Genomic DNA, 23,845 nt, shown 5'->3' on the forward strand with positions numbered 1-23,845 from the left:
AAAAAAAAAAAAAAAAAAAAAAAAAAAAAAGAACAAGAGGCAGTACCGAAGGCTAGGGACCTAATCAATATGCACATTGGTAATATGTCAGATCTAGAGTTCAGAATGATGATTCTCAAGGTGCTAGCCAGGCTTGAAAAAGGCATGGAAGATATTAGAGAAAACTGTCTGGAGAAATAAAAGCCCTTTCTGGAGAAATAAAAGAACTAAAATCTAACCAAGTTGAAATCAAAAAAGCTGTTAATGAGGTGCAATAAAAAATTGGAGGCTCTCTCTGCTAGGATAAATGAGGCAGAAGAAAGAATTAGTGATATAGAAGACCAAATGACAGAGAATAAAGAAGCTGAGCAAAAGAGGGACAAACAGCTGCCGGACCACGAGGGCAGAATTCGAGAGATAAGTGACACCATAAGATGAAACAACATTAGAATAATTGGGATTCCAGAAGAAGAGGAAACAGAGAGGGGAGCAGAAGGTATATTGGAGAGAATTATTGGAGAGAATTTCCCCAATATGGCAAAGGGAACAAGCATCAAAATCCAGGAGGTGCAGAGAACCCCCCTCAAAATCAATAAGAATAGGTCTACACCCCGTCACCTAATAGTAAAATTTACAAGTCTTAGCGACAAAGAGAAAATCCTGAAAGCAGCCCAGGAAAAGAAGTCTGTAACATACAATGGTAAAAATATTAGATTGGCAGCAGACTTATCCACAGAGACCTGGCAGGCCAGAAAGAGCTGGCATGATATATTCAGAGTACTAAACGAGAAAAACATGCAGCCAAGAATCCTATATCTAGCTAGGCTATCATTGAAAATAGAAGGAGAGATTAAAAGCTTCCAGGACAAACAAAAACTGAAAGAATTTGCAAACACCAAACCAGCTCTACAGGAAATATTGAAAGGAGTCCTCTAAGCAAAGAGAGAGCCTAAAAGTAGTAGATCAGAAAGGAATAGAGACAATATACAGTAACAGTCACCTTACAGGCAATACAGTGGCACTAAATTCATATCTCTCAATAGTTACCCTGAATGTTAATGGGCTAAATGCCCCAATCAAAAGACACAGGGTATCAGAATGGATAAAAAAACAAAACCCATCTATATGTTGCCTACAAGAAACTCATTTTAAACCCGAAGACACCTCCAGATTTAAAGTGAGGGGGTGGAAAACAATTTACCATGCTAATGGACATCAGAAGAAAGCAGGAGTGGCAATCCTTAGATCAATTAGATTTTAAGATGAAGACTATAATAAGAGATGAGGAAGGGCAGTACATCATACTCAAAGGATCTGTCCAACAAGAAGATCTAACAATTTTAAATATCTATGCCTCTAACGTGGGAGCAGCCAACTATATAAACCAATTAAGAACAAAATCAAAGAAACACATCGACCATAATACAATAATAGTAGGGGACTTTAACACTCCCCTCACTGAAATGGACAGATCATCCAAGCAAAAGATCAACAAGGAAATAAAGGCCTTGAATGACACACTGGACCAGATGGACATCACAGATATATTCAGAATATTTCATCCCAAAGCAACAGAATACACATTCTTCTCTAGTGCACATGGAACATTCTCCAGAATAGACCACATCCTGGGTCCTAAATCAGGTCTCAACCGGTATCAAAAGATTGGGATCATTCCCTGCATATTTGCAGACCACAATGCTCTGAAGCTAGAACTCAATCACAAGAGGAAATTTGGAAAGAAGCCAAATACATGGAGACTAAACAGCATCCTTCTAAAGAATGCATGGGTCAACCAGGAAATTAAAGAAGAATTGAAAAAAATTCATGGAAACAAATGGTAATGAAAACACAACGGTTCAAAATCTGTGCAACACAGCAAAGGCAGTCCTGAGAGGAAAATATATAGCGGTACAAGCTTTTCTTAAGAAACAAGAAAGGTCTCAGGTATACAACCTAACCCTACACCTAAAGGAGCTGGAGAAAGAACAAGAAAGAAACCCTAAACCCAGCAGGAGAAGAGAAATCATAAAGATCAGAGCAGAAATCAATGAAATAGAAACAAACAAACAAACAAACAAACAAAAAACAATAGAACAAATCAACGAAACTAGGAGCTGGTTCTTTGAAAGAATTAATAAGATTGATAAACCCCTGGCCAGACTTATCAAAAAGAAAGAGAAAGGACCCAAATAAATAAAATCATGAATGAAAGAGGAGAGATCATAAGTAACACCTAAGAAATACAGACAATTATAAGAACATACTATGAGCAACTCTAGGCCAACAAATTTGACAATCTGGAAGAAATGGATGCATTCCTAGAGACATATAAACTACCACAACCGAACCAGGAAGAAATAGAAAACTTGAACAGACCCATAACCAGTAAGGAGATTGAAACAGTCATCAAAAATCTCCAAACAAACAAAAGCCCAGGGCCAGACGGCTTCCCGGGGGAATTCTACCAAACATTTAAAGAAGAACTAATTTTTACTCTCCTGAAACTGTTCCAAAAAAATAGAAATGGAAGGAAAACTTTCAAACTCATTTTATGAGGCCAGCATCACCTTGATCCCAAAACCAGACAAGGATCCCTTCAAAAAAGAGAACTACAGACCAATATCCTTGATGAACACAGATGCAAAAATTCTCACCAAAATATTAGCCAATAGGATTCAACAGTATATTAAAAGGATTATTCACCACGACCAAGTGGGATTTATTCCAGGGCTGCACAGTTGGTTCGACATCTGCAAATCAATCAATGTGATACAACACATTAATAAAAGAAAGAACAAGAACCATATGATACTCTCAATGGATGCTGAAAAAGCATTTGACAAAGTACAGCATCCCTTCCTGATCAAAACTCTTCAAAGTGTAAGGAGAGAGGGCACATACCTCAATATCATCAAAGCCATTTATGAAAAACCCACTGCAAATATCATTCTCAATGGAGAAAAACTGAGAGCTTTTCTGCTAAGGTCAGGAACACGGCAGGGATATCCATTATCACCACTGCTATTCAACATAGTACTAGAAGTCCTAGCCTCAACAATCAGACAACAAAAAGAAATTAAAGGCATCCAAATCGGCAAAGAAGAAGTCAAACTATCACTCTTTGCAGATGATATGATACTATATGTGGAAAACCCAAAAGACTCCACTCCAAATCTGCTAGAACTTGTACAGAAATTCAGTAAAGTGTCAGGATATAAAATCAATGCACAGAAATCAGTTGCATTTCTCTACACCAATAAGACAGAAGAAAGAGAAATTAAGGAGTCAATCCTATTTACAATTGCACCCAAAACTATAAGATACCTAGGAATAAACCTAACCAAAGAGGCTAAGAATCTATACTCAGAAAACTATAAAGTATTCATGAAAGAAATTGAGGAAGACACAAAGAAATGGAAAAATGTTCCATGCTCCTGGATTGGAAGAATAAATATTGTGAAAATGTCTATGCTACCTAAAGCAATCTACACATTTAATGCAATCCCTATCAAAATCCTACCCATTTTTTTCAAAGAAATGGAACAAATAATCCTAAAATTTATATGGAACCAGAAAAGACCTCGAATAGCCAAAGGAATATTGAAAAAGAAAGCCAAAGTTGGTGGCATCACAATTCCGGACTTCAAGCTCTATTACAAAGCTGTCATCATCAAGACAGCATGGTACTGGCACAAAAACAGACACATAGATCAATGGAACAGAATAGAGAGCTCAGAAATAGACCCTCAACTCTATGGTCAACTAATCTTCGACAAAGCAGGAAAGAAAGTCCAATGGAAAAAAGACAGACTCTTCAATAAATGGTGTTAGGAAAATTGGACAGCCACATGCAGAAAAATGAAATTGGACCATTTCCTTACACCACACACGACAATAAACTCAAAATGGATGAAGGACCTCAATGTGAGAAAGGAATCCATCAAAATCCTTGAAGAGAACACAGGCAGCAACCTCTTCAACCTCAGCCGCAGCAACATCTTCCTAGGAACATCGCCAAAGGCAAGGGAAGCAAGGGCATAAATGAACTATTCGGATTTCATCACGATCAAAAGCTTTTGCACAGCAAAGGAAACAGTTAACAGAACCAAAAGACAACTGACAGAATGGGAGAAGATATTTGCAAATGACATATCAGATAAAGGGCTAGTATCCAAAATCTATAAAGAACTTAGCAAACTCAACACCCAAAGAACAAATAATCCAATCAAGAAATGAGCAGAAGACATGAACAGACATTTCTGCAAAGAAGACATCCAGATGGCCAACAGACGCATGAAAAAGTGCTCCATATCACTCGGCATCAGGGAAATACAAATCAAAACCACAATGAGATATCACCTCACACCAGTCAGAATGGCTAAAATTAGTAAGTCAGGAAATGACAGATGCTGGCGAGGATGCGGAGAAAGGGGAACCCTCCTACACTGTTGGTGGGAATGCAAGCTGGTGCAACCACTCTGGAAAGCAGCATGGAGGTTCCTCAAAATGTTGAAAATAGAACTACCCTATGACCCAGCAATTACACTACTGGGTATTTACCCTAAAGATATAAACGTAGTGATCCGAAGGGGCACGTGCACCCGAATGTTTATAGCAGCAATGTCTACAATAGCCAAACTATGGAAAGAACCTAGATGTCCATCAACAGATGAATGGATAAAGAAGATGTGGTATGTATACACAATGGAATACAATGCAGCCATCAAAAGAAATGAAATCTTCCCATTTGCGACGATGTGGATGGAACTAGAGGGTATCATGCTTAGTGAAATAAGTCAATCAGAGAAAGACAACTATCATATGATCTCCCTGATATGAGGAAGTGGAGATGCAACATGGGGAGTTAAGAGGGTAGGAGAAGAATAAATGAAACAAGATGGGATTGGGAGGGAGACAAACCATAAGTGACTCTTAACCTCACAAAACAAACTGAGGGTTGCTGGGGGGATGGGGGTTGGGAGAAGGGGGGTGGGGTTATGGACATTGGGGAGGGTATGTCCTATGGTGAGTGCTGTGAAGTGTGTAAACCTGGAGATTCACAGACCTCTACCCCTGGGGATAAAAATATATGTTTATAAAAAATAAAATAAAAATAAAATAAAATAAAAAGGAAAAAAAATAAATGGTAGTAAATGAAAATCTGAATGCTATATTTCTAAGGCATTAAAGCTACAATAAGTACCAGAAGTCACAACTAGCACTGAAAACTGGTGATTGAATCAGTGTTTTTGTTTTTGTTTTGCATTTTCAATTGAGGTAAAGTTCACATAACATAAAATTAACCATTAATCATTTTATTATTCTTTTAAAGATTTTATGCTTTAAATATTTTTAAAATTTAAATTCAATTAATTATAAAGATTTTATTTTGAGGGGTGCCTGGGTGGCTCAGTGGGTTAAGCCTCTGCCTCGGCTCAGGTCATCATCCCAGGGTCCTGAAATCAAGCCCCGCATCGGGCTCTCTGCTCAGCAGGGAGCCTGCTTCCTCCTCTCTCTCTCTCTGCCTGCCTCTCTGCCTACTTGTGATCTCTATCTGTCAAATAAATAAATAAATAAATAAATAAATCTTTAAAAAAAAAAAGCTGTGAGAAATTTTTTTGCAGAGACCTAGAGGGACGGTGGGGGGCCAGAAGGAGAGACATGGACATGAAGCTGCAGCATGACATGTGCCCGGCTGAGCCCAGTCACCCAGGCCTTCTGACTGGGTTCTGGGTCCTGCACCCAGGTGAGCACTTTGCACAGTGTCTGGTGCATCGTAGGGAGCGAGCAGCCCTGTGGTGAGCGAAGGGTGCAAGGATGAGTATGATGACACAGAACGGAAGAGTAGACTTGGTGGGTGTCCTTGGCAAGTCGCCCCAAGCAAACCGAGACTAATAATTTCTGGGTCTCAGGAGCAGTTAAGAGCATGTCTAGAACAGGAAAGGCCACTGGCCCGTGACTTCAGACAAATTACCTAGTACTTAACAGTAGCAGTCCATTGTGTTACTAAAGAACCCCTTCCCAGCATGTTTGCATAGACTGCGTGAGATACTTGCTATAACAAACTTAGCAGAACCTGGCACATAATACATGCTCAAAAAAATATTGCTCACTCTCAAGAAGATTAAAATGAGATCAAGGACATGGCAGTGGTTTTTTTTTTTACAAGTGCTAGAGTACATTAACCAAACGCCAGCAAAACCAAAAGTAGGTTTGGACCTGGGCTCGGTGTGACTGTAGACATAGCTTTGCACACTCAAACTGAGCTCACCTGAACACCATACTCTTTGAGGAGGTTGAGAGTACATGCTGGCATTTCCACGGCTAAGGTCTACCTCCAGATGCAAACTTTCAGTGAGTGACAGCACATGGAGGAGAATGAGAAGGTTCCTGAAGGCTGTTAACAAACGCGACACCTCTCATGGTAGCCATGTAACTTTGGCTCAGAAACATGGCACTGTGAGCTAAACCCCAGGAAGAGAACCCCCAATAAGGGGCCATGGGGTCTGATCCTTCCCTGAGAGCATCATATCACCACATGGCCCAAGCAGAGCTGCTCATCGGGACACACTTGACAGGCCGGCCAGCCCACTGAGGCCACCACCATGTGCCCCATACCTGGGTTTCATTATCGGATATGGTTGCCAGATATTTGGCATCCCGGGTGATGACTATGGCCTTAATGCCATTGCCTTCTGGGAAGCTGTCATATATTGTGTGCACAGGAATGCTGCAAAATAGGACCAGGGAACACCTATTTGCAGAAGTCTGTTTTGCTTCCCAGTGGGACTTGCTTCAAAAGCTATGGAGGAAACAAATGTGGTCCATCCATACAACAGCCTGCTATGCAGTTATATCAAGGAAGGAAGCGCAGAGCCCTGCTGTATCAGGTGGGGACCCCCCAAAACATCACATGAAGTAGAGAAGCCTGACCTAAAGACCACACGTTGTTTGAGCTCATTGATATGAAGTGTCCAGAATTAGAAAATCCACAGGGATGGACCGGCACATCAGTGGCTGTCAGGGGGAATGGGAGGGATGATTGATGGCTTTAGGTTTTCCTTTTGGGGTTTTGGAACTAGGGGCACCCAGCAGGCTCAGCTGGTGGAGCATGTGACTCCTGACCTTGGGTTTGTGGGTTCGAGCCCCACGTTGGGCATAGAGATGACTTTAAAACAGCAGTTGGAACTAGATACAAGTGGTGATGGCACAACATTATAAACGCGCTCAATGCCACTGAATCGCACACTTCACAATGGCGAATTTTACCTTATGTGAATTTTACCTCAATTTAAAAAATAATAAAACTAACTCAGCACTATGCAAACATGCTGTTTGCTCTCTTCATGAAGTCGACTGTCACCCACTATTGAGCGCTGATTCTGTGCCAGGCATGAAGGACGGAAATAAGAAAAAAAAGATGCCTAGGACAATACCCCAGCTCTCAGGAAAACGAGCGCCCTCCTACCTAAGTGGGAATGAAAATAAGCACAGGCTTTCTAGACAGCAACTTAGCTGCATCTGTCAAAATTTTAAATGCACACAACCTAGGACTCAGCAATTCCTCTTCTACAGCTTTTTTTCCCAGAAAAACAATAGCGAAAGTAAACAAGAGATAAATATAAAATCATGTTCATCATGGCACTGCTTTAATGACAAAAAAAAATCTCGAAACACAAATATCCACGGATGTGGGAACTGTTAAAAAAACATTATAACCATATAATAATAAACTAGGCTACTTGCAAAAAGATTAACGCAAGGGCGCCTATGTGGCTCAGTGGGTTAAGCGGCTGCCTCCAACTCAGGTCCTGGGATCGAGTCCTGTATCATGCTCCCTGCTCAGGATAGCAATCTTCTCCCTCTCCCTCTGCCTGCCGTTCTGCCTATGTATGCGCTCTCTCTCTCTCTCTCTCTCTGCCAAATAAATAAATAAAATCTTTTAAAAAAAATGAATGAGGCAGATGTGGGAAGGTGACCAAAATTTTGTGAAAAAAGCAAGTTGCCAAACTGTGTAGGTAGCTTCATCCTGCATGAGAGAGAGAGAGTGCACACATTTCTGTGCACGGAAGAGTCTAGAGGAACAGATTCTAAACTAAACAAGGGTGACCCTGGAGATGTGTCTGGGTGAGGAAGGACTCACTTTCTCTTCCCTCATTCACTACTATATCGTGTCACTGGCAAGACTGCAGAACTCTAACAAGCAGGAAAAACCTTGTCACATGCAGAATTAAATGAGAATTTAAATATTTAAGCGAGACAGAGAAACACAACAGAAACAAGGATGTGAGTGAGCAGCAGCATGGGGGACAGAGAAGAGACACACATGAGGCACCCATGCTTCCTGCCTGTGGACTCTGTCAAGGGATAGAACAACTTTCCCTCATGTGTAAGTCGGATATCCCACTACTTGCAGCTAGAAACATGTGACAGCCACAGGTGACAGCCAGGCACATGGAAGGGGAATTCCACTATCTGGGGATGAGTTCCCATGACTAGGATGCAAGATGTGTTTTTCCCTCTATCTCAGGCTGGGTCGGCAAGAGGCAGCCTCTGAAGGGTGTTCAGCAGGGGAGTAACACAAACAGATTTTGCTTTTGGGAAAAGATCACACTCAAAATGCTGTGGAAAAGAACCACACGATGCTACATGCTGATGTCCGCATATCTGTATTTAAGACAACAGCAAATGTCCTGGAAGAAAACACACCAAACTGACTACCTCCAGGAAGAGGACAAAGATTGGAGATTGTGGCCAGAGGAGACGTTAGCTTTCAATTAAAAGATTATTAAAAATCAACAGATGAGTAGATAAGCAGAATCGTTATGTCCATGTGATAGAATCTTTAAAACAAAGGAAGCACTGACTCATGGCACAGCACGGGAGAACTCTGAAAACATTATGCTGAGAGAAAAACCAGACATAAAAAGCCACATATGATTCATGGGCATAAAATGATGACAGGCAAATCTATAGAGACAGAAAGTTGATGAGCGGCCAAGAGGAAGGAGAATGGGGAGCTCACTGTCAAAGAATTTCTGTTTGGGGTGATGAAAAATGTTCCGGAAATAGTGCCGATGGTCACACAACATTGTGAATGTAATTAATGCCACCAAATTAGACATTTAAAAATCATATTTTGGGGCACTTGAGTGGCTTTGTGGGTTAAAGCCTCTGCCTCAGGTCATGATCCCAGGGTCCTGGGATTGAGCCCCACATTGGGCTCTCTCCTCAGCAGGGAGCCTGCTTTCCTTCTACTCTCTCTCTGCCTGCCTCTCTGCCTACTTGTGATCTCTGTCTGTCAAATAAATAAATAAAATACTTAAAAATAATCATATTTTTACAATGGGGCACCTGGGTTTCTCAGTTGGTAAAGTGGCTGGCTCTTGGTTTTGGCGCAGGTCATGATCTCAGGGTCCTGGGATCAAGCCCCGTGTTGGGCTCTGTACTCAGCGAGGAGTCTGCTTGAGGATTCTCCCTCCCTCTACCTCTGCCCTTCCCCCACTCACACTCTCTTGCTCTTAAATAAATAATAAAGAAATCTTTTCTAAAAATTATGAAGATGGTCAATTTCATGTTATGTATATTCTAAATCACCATCCTGGAGGTTGGTTGTGGAGTGAAGATGCTGAGGAGGAGGCTGGCCAGGCAGGAGTGGGTGGGCAGGGGCAGCAAAGGTGGGTTTAGAAGGCCTCTGGGAGGAGATGCAACAGGGATTGAGGACATTTAACAGGAGATATCCACGGGACATCCAGATGGGATGTTCTCCAGCAGCTTCCTCATCCATGAAAAGAGGAATTATGAGGTGATTAGGGAGATGAAGATGGTGTGGTTACCACCCCAGGTCTGCTCCTTCCTGGCTGGAGAAAAGGACCAACCGCATCCTCCTCATCATCTTGGGTCAGAGGAAGCAGAGTCTCAGAAGGTAGATGAAAACCAAAGGGACATGGTATCAGAGAAGCCAAGGAAATGACAAGTGTCAAATGCCACTGAGACATCTAGTAAGATGAGGACCAGGATTAAGTAACAGGGCCCTAGGAGGTCACCAGTCACCTGGGGGACCTGTATCCTAGAACATCCAACCTAACCTTCCAGAACACCTGAGAGCTTTAAACAGAACTTCTTCCTAATCCTCCCCAACTGGACTCATCCACCCCCCACGTCACCATCCCCCCCAGTGACTCACCCAGGGCCTTCCAATCTTATCAATTAATCTAGCACTGCACTCTGCCTCTAGGACCAGGAATGAAGAAAGAAAACACACATGAACATCTATCATGGGCCATGTACTCTGTGCTACTGGTCTTCATGACAGTCCTGTAAGGAAAGTGTAGTGTGTTGAGGGCCTCCTCAGAAGTCAGGTCCACCCAGAGCCTCAGGATGTGAGCATTATATGGGAATAGAGTCCTTGCAGATGTGTTAGTTCAGAGGAGGGTGGATTAGGATGGATCCTAAAACCAATGACTGCTGAACTCATAGAAGTGCAGACACAAAGAGACACACAGAGGACAACACCATGTGAAGATAGAGGCAGAGATTAGAGTGATTAGTCTACCTGCCAAGGAACACCAAGGGCTGCCAGCCACCACCAGCAGCTGGGAGAGAGGCCTGGAGCAGGTTCTCCCTCAGAGCCCCAGAAAGAACCACCCCTTTGGGCACCCTAATTTCAGACTTCCAGCCTCATGAACCATGAGGGAATAACTTTTTATTATTTTCAGCCCCTCAGCATGTAGTAATTTCTTTTTTTTTTTTTTTTAAGATTTTATTTACTTATTTGATGGACAGAGATCACACAAGTAGGCAGAGAGGCAGGCAGAGAGAGAGAGGAAAGCAGGCTCCCTGCTGAGCAGAGAGCCTGATGCAGGGCTGAATCCCAGGCCTCTGGGGTCATGACCTGAGCAAAAGGCAGAGGCTTTAACCTGCTCAGCCACTCAGGTGCCCCAGCATATGGTAATTTCTTAGAGTAGCCCAAGGAAACTAAAACAGTGGGTATGATCAGCCTCTTTTTTTGTAGATGGGGAAAATCACTTCACTTCTCTGGGCCACCAAGCTGGGTTAGTGTTAACCTCCCTCATCTACTCTGGGACATCACCACACCAAGTTTCTTGGCCTAAAGAGCCAAGAATTGTAAATGGGGAAATTCATGAAGGTAATGTCACTCAACCAAGCCTCAAGGCAACAGAATGGCCAGCCTCCCCAGGCCATTTCACCCTCACCTGGCATCCCACCGCTGGCTTCTGCATGCCCAGACCAGCATTTCTCATTTGTTGCAGATACACTACGCTGAGTAGGGAAAAACATGCCTGGGCCACGCCTACCCTGTGAAGGAGTCCCATATGATTATCAGGCAGTCAGGCCCTTTGTCGGCCACGGCAATCCACCGCCTGTCTTCACTGATGCAGAGGCAGGAGATCACATTAGCGTGACCCTGCAGAAATGCAGAGAAAATGCTCTGAAACATTCAGGATGGCCAGAGAGGCTGGAGCCCCACAGAGAGAACTAAGCTCCCCTTCCAGGTTCATCAGGCTGAAAATTCCACTCCTACGGTCTTTCCCTGGCATTTTTCCATAGCCAGTGGTTTTCTGATTTTCTCTGCCTCAAAACCCCTGAAGGGTAAGCCACGCTCCCAACAAGGACAGGGGCTCCCTACAGATGTAGGCATGTGCCCAACTCTGAACCCAGGTGGGGAATAAATGTTGGGGTTCTGCCCCACCTCCAGCCCCCTTGAAGCCCTGCTGGCCTCATCTCTCTTAAACAGTGTCCACTCAGGCCACTGAGCAGATCTGGAGCAAAAGCCTCTCTGCTGGTCTACCTGCTTTTGTTCCCATCCCCCCACAATCCTTTCCCAGTAACTCAGGAACCTTCTGGAAACAAACAAGATGCTAGTGCTCCCTGCCAGGAAATAGCCCATTTCCTCCCTCCTTCCTCTTCCCTTGCTCACTCTGTGACAGGCATACCAGCCTTCTTTCTGGGCTCCATGGGCAGGCCTGCAAACCTGGATCTCCTTGGGTCTGGACTGCTTCTCCCCAAACTGCCCCTGGTTGGTACATTTTCCTCAGTCCATCAGATCTCGGCATAAAAGTCATGTTTACCAGCACAACCAACTGGAGGGCCATCTCTCACTCCTGATCTCTCTCCTGCAGCAGCCCACATTTCCTTTGGAGTGCTTGTTGTAATTCATAATTGTGTATTTATGAGACTATAAGCTCCATGGTGGTGGGGGGAGGAGGGCTAGATCTGTTTTGTTCATGACTACAGACCCAGGATCTGAAACAAAGAGGTTCTGATAAATATCTGTGGAATAAATGAACAAATGAATGGATGGATGGATGGATGGATGGATGGATGGGTCAAGGCCACTCCCAGCCACCTGACTCTGCAGGAGGCTGGACAGCTGCCTGGCATGGTCCCTATTTCTCAGCCCCTCTGCCTGCTGCTCCTTCCTCACTCTGCAGAGACAAACTACCCCCTCTCCCTCCCATCAGCACTGTGCTCAGTGCTGCACACTCAACTAAGCTCCAAGAAGGGCTGCTTGCTGAGCTTGTGTGTTTCTGGACATCTAGAGAGCAAATTCTGCACCTACATGGCATGGATCCCTGAGTACGGACTAGGCTTTTGGGAAACCCTCTGTGATGTTTTTGATCTAGGCACTGACTTAAGGGAGGTCCTTATTAAAATATATGTCTGGGGGCTCTTGGGCGGCTCAGTCAGTTAAGCGTCTGCCTTCAGCTAAGGCTTTGATCTCAGGGTCCTGGGATCCAGCACCACGACAGGCTCCCCGCTGTGCAGGGGAGTCTACTTCTCCCTATTGCTCTCTCCTGCTTGCTCTCTTAAAAATAAATAAATAAATAAATAAATAAATAAATAAATACAAACAAAATAAAATAAAATCTTAAAAAGCAACAACGAAAACTTGCATACCTGAAGATGGTGCTGAGTATTCTTGAAGACATCGTAGATGACCGCAGTGTGAACACAGACGTACAGAAGAACTCGCTGGTTTTCATCTCGAATGTAGTAAACAGGAAGGGAACTGTTCCATCCAAAAGACCAAGTCATGGTCTGAAAGACAAAGGCAAGACCAGCAAGACACTGAGTGCACGGAGCCCAGAACTGTGATGCCAGGCACCCCTGGTGTAGTGTCTGGAGGGGAAGGATTTCACATCATCAGTCCAAAGTGAGGGAAATCACTTCAAGAACGTCCTCAACCACATGCTAGGGCATGGAGGACACTCAAATCCATGACGCTGAGTGAAAGGGGCCACACACAGTACAGGGTCAGTCTAATCCATAGAGATGGAAAGGAGCCCAGTGGCTGCTGGGGACCTGGGGAAGGTGGTCGGGGAGTGACAGTTAGGGGATATGGATTTCTTTTGTGGGGGATGAAAATGTTTTGGAATTAGACAGTGGTGACACCTGCACAACCTTGTGAACATGCTAAAAAGCAATGGATGGTATGATTTAAAGGGGTCAATTTTATGAGGATGTGGAGAAATTGGAACCAGGCACTCTTGGTGGGAATGTGAAATCATGCAGCTGCTGTGGAAAACCCCAGGGAGAGCTCTCCAAACACTGAAAGCAGAATTAGTGTATCACGCAGCAATGACCATGCTGGATACCTAGCTCAAAGAACTGGAAGCAGGCTCTCAAAGAGACATTCACACGCCCATGTTTAGAGCAGCATACTTCACAAAACCAAAAGGTAAAAGGAAGCCAAGTGTCCCATGATGGACGAATGGATGAACAACATGTGAGTGTTGTTCAGGCTTCCACAGGAAGGAGACCCGACGCTCTATGGCGTGGATGGGCCTCCGGGACATCACATAAGTGAAATCCACCGGTCACAGAAAGACAAATATGGTAGGATTCCAAGGACGTGGTCCCAAGAGGAGTCAGATCCGTAGACACAGAAAGTGGAATGGTGGTTGCTGGGGGCAGGGCTGGGGAACGGGGAGTTGCTCAATTTGTAGGGAGTTTCCGTTTCATGGGATGAGTTCCAGGCATTGGTTGCACCACAGTGTGAATGTACCTACTAGACGCTGTACACTTCAAAATGGTTAAGATGGTAAATTTTAGGGTTGCCTGGGTGGCACAGTTGGATCAGCAACTGATTCTTGGCTTTGGCTCAGGTCATGATCTCAGGGTTGTGGCATCCAGCCCAACATCGGGCTCCAGGAATAGTCTGTTTAAGACTCTCCTCTGCCCTTCCCCACCCCCTCTCCTTTCAAATAAATAAATAAATATTTAAAAGAAAGATGAGGGGTGCCTGGGTGGCTCAGTCATTGGGTTTCTGCCTTCGGTTCAGGTCATGATCCCAGGATCCTGGGATCGAGCCCCTGGCAGTCTCCCTGCTCCTTGGGAACCCTGCTTCTCCCTCTCCCACTCCCCTTGCTTGTGTTCCCTCTCTCGCTGTGTCTCTCTTTCTCAAATAAATAAATAAAATATTTTTTTCTTAAAGATGGTAAATTTTACTTTATGTGTATTTTACCACAATTTTAAATTTTAAGAAGGTAAATTTAACGGTATGTGAATTATACCTTGCTTAAAAAAGAAAAGAAAGTCAACAGTAAACAGAAAGAATGTCCTATCCTCCTAATCCCCAGAAACTAGACTGTTCAGTACCTGACACATAGTGAGCATATTGTGAAATTCAATTTACTTCATGAAAATATATGGAACGGAGAAGTTACAGTATAGTCACTAAAGAACTTCATAAGAAAGGCAATTGTTCAGCTGGGAATATTTGTATTTGGTCCTTATATACCATTTCCCTTGGAAGAATAAAGCACAAAGAGACAAAATTACATAAGCATGATTAAAAATTCCATATTCGGGGCACCTGGGTGGCTCAGTGGGTTAAAGCCTCTGCCTTTGGCTCAGGTCATGATCCCAGGATCCTGGGATGGAGCCCCACATCAGGCTTTCCACTCAGCAGGGAGCCTGCTTCCCCCCTCTCTGCCTGCCTCTTTGCTTATTTGTGGTCTCTCTCTCTGTGTCAAATAAATAAAACCATTTTTAAAAAGCGGGGGGAACCAACAATACAGGAATGGGAACAGAAAGGAACAGAAAGAAGATGTCCTCAAGGATCTAAACAAATTTGCGGAGGGAGGTGGTCTATAAGAGTTCAGTTCTACAGTGAGCCCAAGGCTAACAGGGGATCCAAACCCCTGGCAGGCAGGACACTTGCTCTCATTAGCGATATCCCCGGATGTCGTGCTAGCTGGCTAAACAAGCCAAAAGTCTTCACAGGCTCTAAAACTTGTTCTATCTTTCAGACTGGGCAAGCCCATGTTGTGACCTTGAACTCCATTGCTCAAAGTAAACCCAGTCTACAGAAATGAGGCTGTCATTTGTCTGCATCCCCCACTAGGTGTTTGCCATCATCCTCATCATCACTACCATCCTTGCCGCCACCACCACTATCCCACTATCATCATCTAGATGTGAACACCCGTCCAGTGCTCGCTATGTGTCAGGAACTACATTAAACACTTTATGTGCATTCCACACTTACAAATCTTCCAAAGGCAGAATCTACAGGGAAAACTGGAGGTGAATCCTAGGAAGCAATTTTCAGTGGCACATGGAGGAAGAAGGGAAAAACTCTCCTCCTCTTCTTTCTCTTGGTAAATAAATGGTAACATTTGTGTGGCAAAGGCAGATGCCAGTCGACCCCCTGGTGCCTTTCTCAGTGCCTTTCACTTTTTCATACCTTTTGCTTTCTGGTCCATCTCAAAACACGCAGTTTTAGGAGCCCATAATGGTTTTAGGAGCTTGTGAAGAGGTATCAAGCCATCTAAGGCAGAAGAGGTGAGGAGAGGAGGGAAAGGGGAAAGGAATGGAGGAGCAGGAGGAGGAAGTGAGAAAGAAGGGGAATGGGGAGGAGAGGGAGAGATTGTCCTTGAGTCTCCCACAAGAAAGGGCACCCTATGTAACAGACAAATCACGTCCAGAATTTCCTGCCTGGGGAGCAACACTGTTGGACCCAGATGTCAGGCCCAGAGGCAGCACTCCTGTCACACATGTCCCGCCAGACCGCTGAACTTTAAAACATACGAGTCTATTATTAGTTCAAAAGGATATTTCTGGTGGTATTTTTTCTTCCATATGCATAAAATCTCCTTATTTCACAATGCTTTTAAAGCACTAGAGGACAAAAAAAAAACATGTTACACTTCCTTACCAAAGGATACATGTTGGCGCGGTCATCCTTTCGAATCAATATGTCCTCGCTAGTAGACACCAGTGATTTCTCGGGGATCTCTGCTTTGGACTGGAATTCTTCTTCTCTCACTCATTTAAGTCTGATCATCTTTTTTCCTCTCTCCTTTCCCGGCCCAGTTCACCCTGGGGCATCTGGTCGATTTTCTCCCCAAGCTCGCTTGAGGGCTGTGTTTCAGGGAAACTAATCTCTGGTTCCTGGGAACCAGTTTGATCCAAGTCAAGAAATTTTCCTTTTGAGCTCAAGTCTCTTAAAGGCTCATTTGTTTCCAAATGCTCTGATTCTAACGCACCTTTGGACTCTCTAAGTGTTCTCTTAAAAAAGAAATAAAAGAAGATTGTGATTCCAAATACAGTGTATAGCTGCTTCATTCCCTCCTTTACTTTTCTTTCTGTTCCTACTCAGCCAGCCTTAGTGTTCGCCTCACACTGGAACTATGAACTCTTTCAAAAAGGTACCTGGGGGGGCATCTGGCAGGCTCAGTTGGTTAAGTGTTTGCCTTTCACTCAGGTCATGATCCTGGGGTCTAGGATGGAGCCCCACACTGGGCTGCCTCCTCAGTGGGGCATCTGCTTCTCCCTCTCCTGCTCTCCCCCTGCTTGTGCTCTCTCTCACTCTCTCTGTCAAATAAATAAGTAAAATCTTAAAAATAATAGTAATAATTTAAAAAAATAAAAAGAAGCCTGGGACATTTTGTACTTAAATAACATGAATCATGCATGTGCCAGGTTTATTCTTGGCCTCCGAGCAGAACCACACAGCAAAACCATTCTTCTAAGTGGCCCTGGTCATCTCCAAGGATGGGCAAGTCACAGTCACTTCTCCTTGGACCACAGCTGAGTTCTCCTGCAGGGGGAGAGCCTACATTACTATGATCACGCTGACTCTGTTCTAAGACAAGTGCATTCCAACTAACCCCTAGGAACTCTTTCTGTCAGCTCCCCTGCACACCTCATCCAGGAGGACTTCCCTGACCATCCTCCTACCTGGGCAAAGTGTCCTTGATTTTTGTTTTTTAAGTATCTCCCATGCATCACTCAATCACTACACTTAGGATATTGTTTTATGGAGTTCAGGTATCAGTAGGCCTCCCTACACAACCTAGAGCTCCTTAAGAGAATGGACTGTATCTTATTTGTGTTTTCCCCATATCCTGGCAAATGATAAGCATTCCATGATTCTGAATGAATGAATGAATGAATGAATGAATGAATGAATGAATGAACAGATGAATGGCTTAAAATTACTACTTACTAGGGAAGTTCCTGTCATGACTGACTGCAAATCAGTCAGTGTAAGTGTCTCCAAACTGGTCACGGACTTGGTGATTTCTTGAGGCTTCGCTGTGGTTTCTTCCTGAATGGCAGCCTCCTCCCGCTGTATTTCTCCAGCCTTTTCCTCTGTTTCTTCTCTGACAGCCTCCTCCTCTTGGCCATATTCTTCCCCCTCTTCCTCCCCCTCCTCTTCTTCTTCCTCTTTCCTCTCCTCCCATTTTTCCTCCTCCCCTTTCTCTTCCACTCTTTCCTTTCTCCCATTCCTCCTCTTCCTCCCCCTCTTCTCCTTTCTTCTCTACTCCTCCCCCCTCCTCTCCTGACTCCTCTTCCTCCACTCCTTCCTACTCCTCTGCTTCCTCCACCTCCTCCTCCCTCCTCTCCTTCCTCCTCCTCCCCTTCCTTCCTCTTCCTCTACTCCTCCCTCCTCCCCTTCCTGCTCTACTCTTCCCTCCTCCTCTTCCTCCTTTACTTCTTCTCCCCCTTCCCCTTCTTCCTCCCCCCCTCCTCCCTTTCTCCGTCCCCCTCCTTTTCCCCTTCCTCCCCCTCCTCCCCTTTCTCCTCCACTCCTTCCTCCTCTTCTCCTTCCTCTTCCTTCTCTTCCTGCTCTCCCTCCTGCTGAGCCTTTCTCTGTACTAATATGTCATCTTCTTTTAATTCCTGTTGCATACTTTCCACCTCTCTATCATATTGATTATACTCTTCTTCCACTTCTGTTTCTTCACCTTTTTCTGCTTCTTCTAGGGGGTACTCCCCTGCACTTGACACTCTTCTTTGTGGAGTTTCCTTTAGAGAAATATTGACCATAACCATCAGCAGTTCACTCTGTTTCCCATTTTAATTTCCTAGTGCATGAACCTATCAATGAACTGTGGTTCCTTTCCACAGGAATAAAAAGAATTTCAAACTTCTGGGAAAGCCTGTACCAGATTGGAAGCATATTGATACCAGGGCCTCTCATCTTTCCAGGAATAATTTGAGAGCCCTGTAACTCACTTTGTATATATCCATATTCCCACAGGCAAGCAAAATGATAACCCAGGCATTAACAACAATTCTCATAATGTAAATAAGGACAGAAGCTGCAGCTTAGTGGTTAAAAGCATGGGCTTTGCAGTCGGCCTCTCCTAGCACCCAATCCTGGTTCCACCACTCACTTGCTCTGAGACCTTGGGCAAGTCACTGTACCCTCAGAGTGCATATTTGCTCACAGGCAGGATAAAAGTGAGAACCCTAAATTCTGGGGTTGAGATGACCTATGTAAAATGTTCAATGCAGCTGCCACAGAGGGCTTGAGAAAGGCAGCAATTGTTTACAAAGTTTAACAGCCTTCTAACATAGTCTCTCATTCATTTTTTCCAACAAACTGGAGTTTGAGGCTCTGGGAGTTGAAATGACTTAATGGGCTCACACCGCAGGAAAGAGGCAGACCTCTCTAACGCTCGGTTCCTCCAGGTGGAAAAAACATTGCTAAGATTTCAAGCCCGGGGCCTTGAGTACAGGCCCTGCTCCGACTACAAACTTTCCCCGCGCATTTTGATGCGGGGGCCCAGGGGAGGGGAAGAAAGTGTGGGGGTCTGTGGGGGAGGGGAGGGGGACACAACGTCAAGGTGCTGCTCCTTCCGCCAGCTTAGGTCTCTCTGAGGCCTCCCGGAGCCCCTTCCCCGGTGGGGCAAGCGCCCCCAAACCCCAAGGGACCCCCGCCCCCAGCTCACAGAGTGTGCCCTCCGAAGGCGTCAAAGGCCCTGCCCTCCCACGGCCTGGACTCCTCTGGCGGCCACTGCTTTCTCCTCTGCGTGCTCCCAACCTATGGTTGTCACCCAAGCTCCGCCCCAAGTTAACCGCCCGAGGGCAAGCTGCCCTAAGGCGAGAGGGCCGGCTGGTGGTCACATGTCCAAGGCTCTGCCGCGCGAGCCGGGGGAGTGGGGGGGGGGGTGTCTCCGCCCTCCCCCTGGCGGTCTGCGGGGGAGAGGGGCCGCTGGGGCCCTAGTCGTGAAATTAGCCTTCCTCAGTCCCAACCACTGTCTTCAGCTCGAGGCCTTCAGTACCGGGGCCTGCTCCAACTGCAAACTTTCCCAGCACATCTTGATGCGGGGGCCCAGGGGAGGGGAGAAAAGTGTGGGGGTCTGTGGGGGAGGGGAGGGGGACACAACACCGAGGCGCCACTCCTTCCTCCAGCTTAGGTCTCTCTGAGGCCGCCCAGGCCTTGGCCCCTTCCTGGATGGGGCCAGCGCTCCCAACCCCCAAGGGGTACCAGGCCCTCCCACACCAGGACCCCCAACCCCAACTCACAGAGTGCGCCCTCCCACGGCCTCAAAGGCCCTGCCCTCACACGGCCTGGACTCCTCTGGCGGCCACTGCTTTCTCCTCCACACGCTCCCTACACAGGGTTGTCACCCAAGCCCGCCCCAAGGTAACTGCCACCAGGGCAGGCGGCCTTAAAACGGGAGGGCCCGCCAGTGGTCACGTGTCCAAGGCTCTGCCTCGCGCTGGCCAGCACGCCCCCCGGCGGTCAGCGGGGGAGAGGCGCCGCTGGGGCCCTCCTAGTAAAATTAGCCTTCCTTGTCCCAACCACTGTCTTCAGCTCTCTCCCCCGAACTTTTTCCCAAGGCGCCAAGGACTGAGAAGCATTGGTGGCATCTGCAATTCTGACTTTCTGAAGATTAGGTATGAGCTGTTTGGTAAAATCCTCCTTGTCAAAAGCAAAATAAATTTCCCGGTCTCCTGGCTCCTCCGCGAAGTTGACCCCCTCGCTGGGGGTGCCGCCCCGAAGGCGGTGCCCGCGCCGCACCCCAGGTCCTGCCCTCATGGCCAAAGGAGGCAGTGCCTTTGCCCTCGTGCTCCTGCTGCAGGCCCCGGAAATGTGGCAGCGGGAACTCCAGCAGGTGCACAGACTGGTTCCTCGCCACCTCCCCCGTGAAGCCCTGCTACAGCTCCGTCAGTCCCTCGGGATCTCCATGCACATCCTGCCTGCCCCGCGGCGGGCGCCTGAGCGCCACCCTTGCCTCCTCCCTGGACCGGCCTGCGGCCCCCAAGCGAACGCGCTCCCGCGGCGCTGGAGGCACTACTTGCTGCTAGCGCGGCGCTCGGGGCCCAGGCAGCCCGGCTGGCAGGCGCCATGGCTCCAGGCGCTTGGAGGCTCCCTGCGGCGCTGGCGGCTGAGGGAGCGCGGCCCCGGGAGGGCGGGCAGCATCTCTGGCTCCTCCCGCTCGCCCGCGGGCTGCTTCTCTCCCCACCCCTCCCACTCTCAACCATTGTTCATTTTTGTTAAGGATTTTTTTGTTTTAGGAAAAGAGCACACGTGAGTGGGGGAGGCGGGAAGGGCTGGGCAAAGAGAGAGTCCTAGTGGACTCTGCGCTGAGCACAGAGCTTGCCTCAGGGCTCAATCGCAAGACCCTGAGATCACAACCTGAGTCAGTACCAAGAGTTGGGCCCTTCGCTGATGGTGCCGCCTAGGTGCCCGTAAGCCGTTTTTTAAAAATTTCTGGAGAGGGGCGCCTGGGTGGCTCAGTTGGTTGAGCTTCTGCCTTCCGCTCAGGTCATGATCCCCTACTTCCAGGATCTGGTCCCGCATCAGCTCCCAGCTCCTTGGGGAGTCTGCTTCTCCCTCTGAACTTCTCCTCTCTCATGCTCTCTCTCACTCATTGTCTCTCAAATAAATAAATAAAATCTTTTAAAAAAATTTCTTGAGACTTGTTTTATGGTCTTGAATGTGGTTGATCTCAATGAGTATTTCCTGCGTCCTTGGGTATTCTGCATTTGTTGGGCGTTGTGTTCCAGTGCCAAACAGGTCAAGTAGGTTGAATGGATTTTTAGGTCTATTTACTTCCCATTTTTGTATCTGCTTGTTCTATTAATTATTGACAGATGAGTGTTGAATTCTCCCCGTTGAATTGTGGATTAGTCAATTTCTTTTCTTTTTTTTTTTTTTCAGGATGTTTTTGCTTCATGTATTTTGAAGCTTTCTATTTGGATGCAGACACCTTTATGATGGCCATGTCTTTCTAAATGGGTCCTTTGTTGTTCTGAATTGTCTTCTTTCTCTGTTCATTATATTTGTTGTCTTTCCATTGTCTATTGCCTAGACCTATTAAATTCAGACTTTTAGGATTAGTATGTGTACGGTATAGCCCTTTTCATAATTTTTCTTCTCACAAAATCTATATTATCCTCTGCATCCTTCTATTTAAAGTTTATTTTTCACTGACATATTTAGGTCTTTTATTTAAATAGAATATTAATAGCTAATTCTTAAGGTAATTGTTGAAATGTTTAAGTTGAAGTCTACTACCTTGCTAGTCATATTTTCTTTTTCCCATCTGTTCCTTCTTCCCTTTTGAACTGCCTTCCTTTAGATGAACTGAGTCCTTTGTAGGATGCTATCTTCCTTCTATTATTGGCTGTCGCATGGGCAGTGAGATATGAGTAAGTCATTCTGACCCTTTCTAAAATTGTTCTTCAACTTGTTTAGGGAATTTGTAGAGTAACCTTTATTTTAGGGATCATTTAGTCCCTCTACTAACTCATGATCCTTACTGGGTCTCTACTGAATATTCTGACTTATCCAAAAGAACTCTTCACTCTGGCTGGTTGGAACTCCAATGACCTCTAGCCTTGTCTGAGTCTTGGGAACCATCTGGTTCAGTTCCATTTGCTCTTTATTGGAACCTGAGGCATTTTCTCATACACACACTGCTTCCTATTGAGCAAGGACTCAAGAGGACTCCAGTGTGTATTTCCAAGAGCTGGTTTTCTACTTGACTTCCTTCTTTCTGGAACCCATGACCTTTTCATCACTCCAGCCTTCCTGAATTCCAATCTCTCTTTCCTCACACCAGAGAGACTCCCATCTTTTCCTTGGAATCTCCTCCATACCCCCACCATCCAGAACTCCTCCAGGTGAAAAGTTGTGTGAATCCTGTGGCTCAGTTTGTTTGCTTGTTTTCCTTTTCACAGGGTTCACAAATGTGTGTTCCTTTTCAGTGTTTTAAACATTTAGATATATATATTTTTCCCCCAATTCCCCATGTGCTTATGGTTGGTTTCTTTTCTTCTAACAAGGTTTGTATTAGTTTTCTAGGGCTGCTATAACAAGATACCACAAACCTAGTGGCTTAAACAACAGAAATAGACAGTCTCACAGTTCTAGAGGCTACAATGTTGGTAGGCCATGCTCCTTTTGAAGGTATTAAGGAAGGATCTGTTCAAGGCCTCTCTCCCAGCTTGAAGTCTTGCCCTGGCTTTGGGCTTCTTCACATGGAATTCTCCCTCAGTGCATATCTGTGTATCCTAAGTTTCCCTTACAATCAGGACACAAGTCCTATTGAATCAGGGGCCCAACCTACTCAAATATGACCTTATCCTAGCTAGTTACATCTACAGGGACCCTATTTCCAAATAAGGTCATGCTCCCAGGTGCTGGGGTTTAGGACTGGGGAATATATATATATCTTATAAATTTAAAAATGTTTTAAGAGCAAAAAAAATTTATATATCTATACATATATAAATTTTTTTTGCTCTTAAAACATTTTTGTTTAGAATCTCATTCTTCCTTCCTTTCATTACAAGGTTATCCACATGCTTTTGGTGCCTACTGAACAATTCTACCACTTCTACCTCATCAATCTCCAGGAAAGTTATTGTTACCTAAAGTCGGTTGCCATCTTTTTAAAAACAGTTCGCATCTTTTTGGAGTTTACAGTTTATTTGGTATTGAATATCTGTTTATGTGCTGATGAAGGTGACTTTCATCCTACTCCTTCCTTCTGAATTTGTTTCTTTTTGTGAAAGTAAATTCTCTAGTGTTTTAAAAGAAGGACTTATAAAAGCTAAATGGTTATTCTTTGTAAGTCTACATTCTTTTTTCTCATTTTGTATGTACTTTAAGTGACCAGAGATTTGGAGGCTGACAGCATTTATCAGCATTTTAAAGATATAAAGGAAAAAATGTATTTTTAAAAAGGGACATAAAAAGTGATGAAGCAAAAAAAAAAAATTGCAAGACAATGGACAAAAATTTAGGGGCTCAGTAATTTCATGAAATGTTAATGGGTTCTATACTCTATTTAAAAGATTAAATTTGTTAGATTGCATCAATACACACATACACACATAATAATGAGCTGCTTCTAAGAGAAACATTATAAGCTCACCAAGGCAGAAATAAAATTTTGTAATATTGAACACCTAAAATTGAACAAGTAATCTACAAACCTAGAAGTGGACATCCTAGCCAGTATAATAAGTTATGGAGGAAACATTAAAGGTATAACAACTGGAAAAAATGAGTGAAATTTGTATAGAAAGATATTCTAAAAGAATGTACAAAGTATTAGAATCAGGAAGTGAATTAATCAAGGTCATAGGA

At 44.9% G+C, this 23,845-nt stretch overlaps 1 pseudogene; it reads right to left on the minus strand.

The window, feature by feature from the left end:
- Positions 1-5,610: 5,610 nt before the first annotated feature.
- On the minus strand, positions 5,611-20,284 carry LOC111151414 (annotated as a pseudogene).
- Positions 20,285-23,845: the final 3,561 nt, after the last annotated feature.

The sequence above is a fragment of the Enhydra lutris genome, unplaced genomic scaffold (assembly GCF_002288905.1).
Source record: "Enhydra lutris kenyoni isolate GAN:26980312 unplaced genomic scaffold, ASM228890v2 scaffoldscaffold26, whole genome shotgun sequence".
In the NCBI taxonomy this organism is placed as follows: domain Eukaryota; kingdom Metazoa; phylum Chordata; class Mammalia; order Carnivora; family Mustelidae; genus Enhydra; species Enhydra lutris.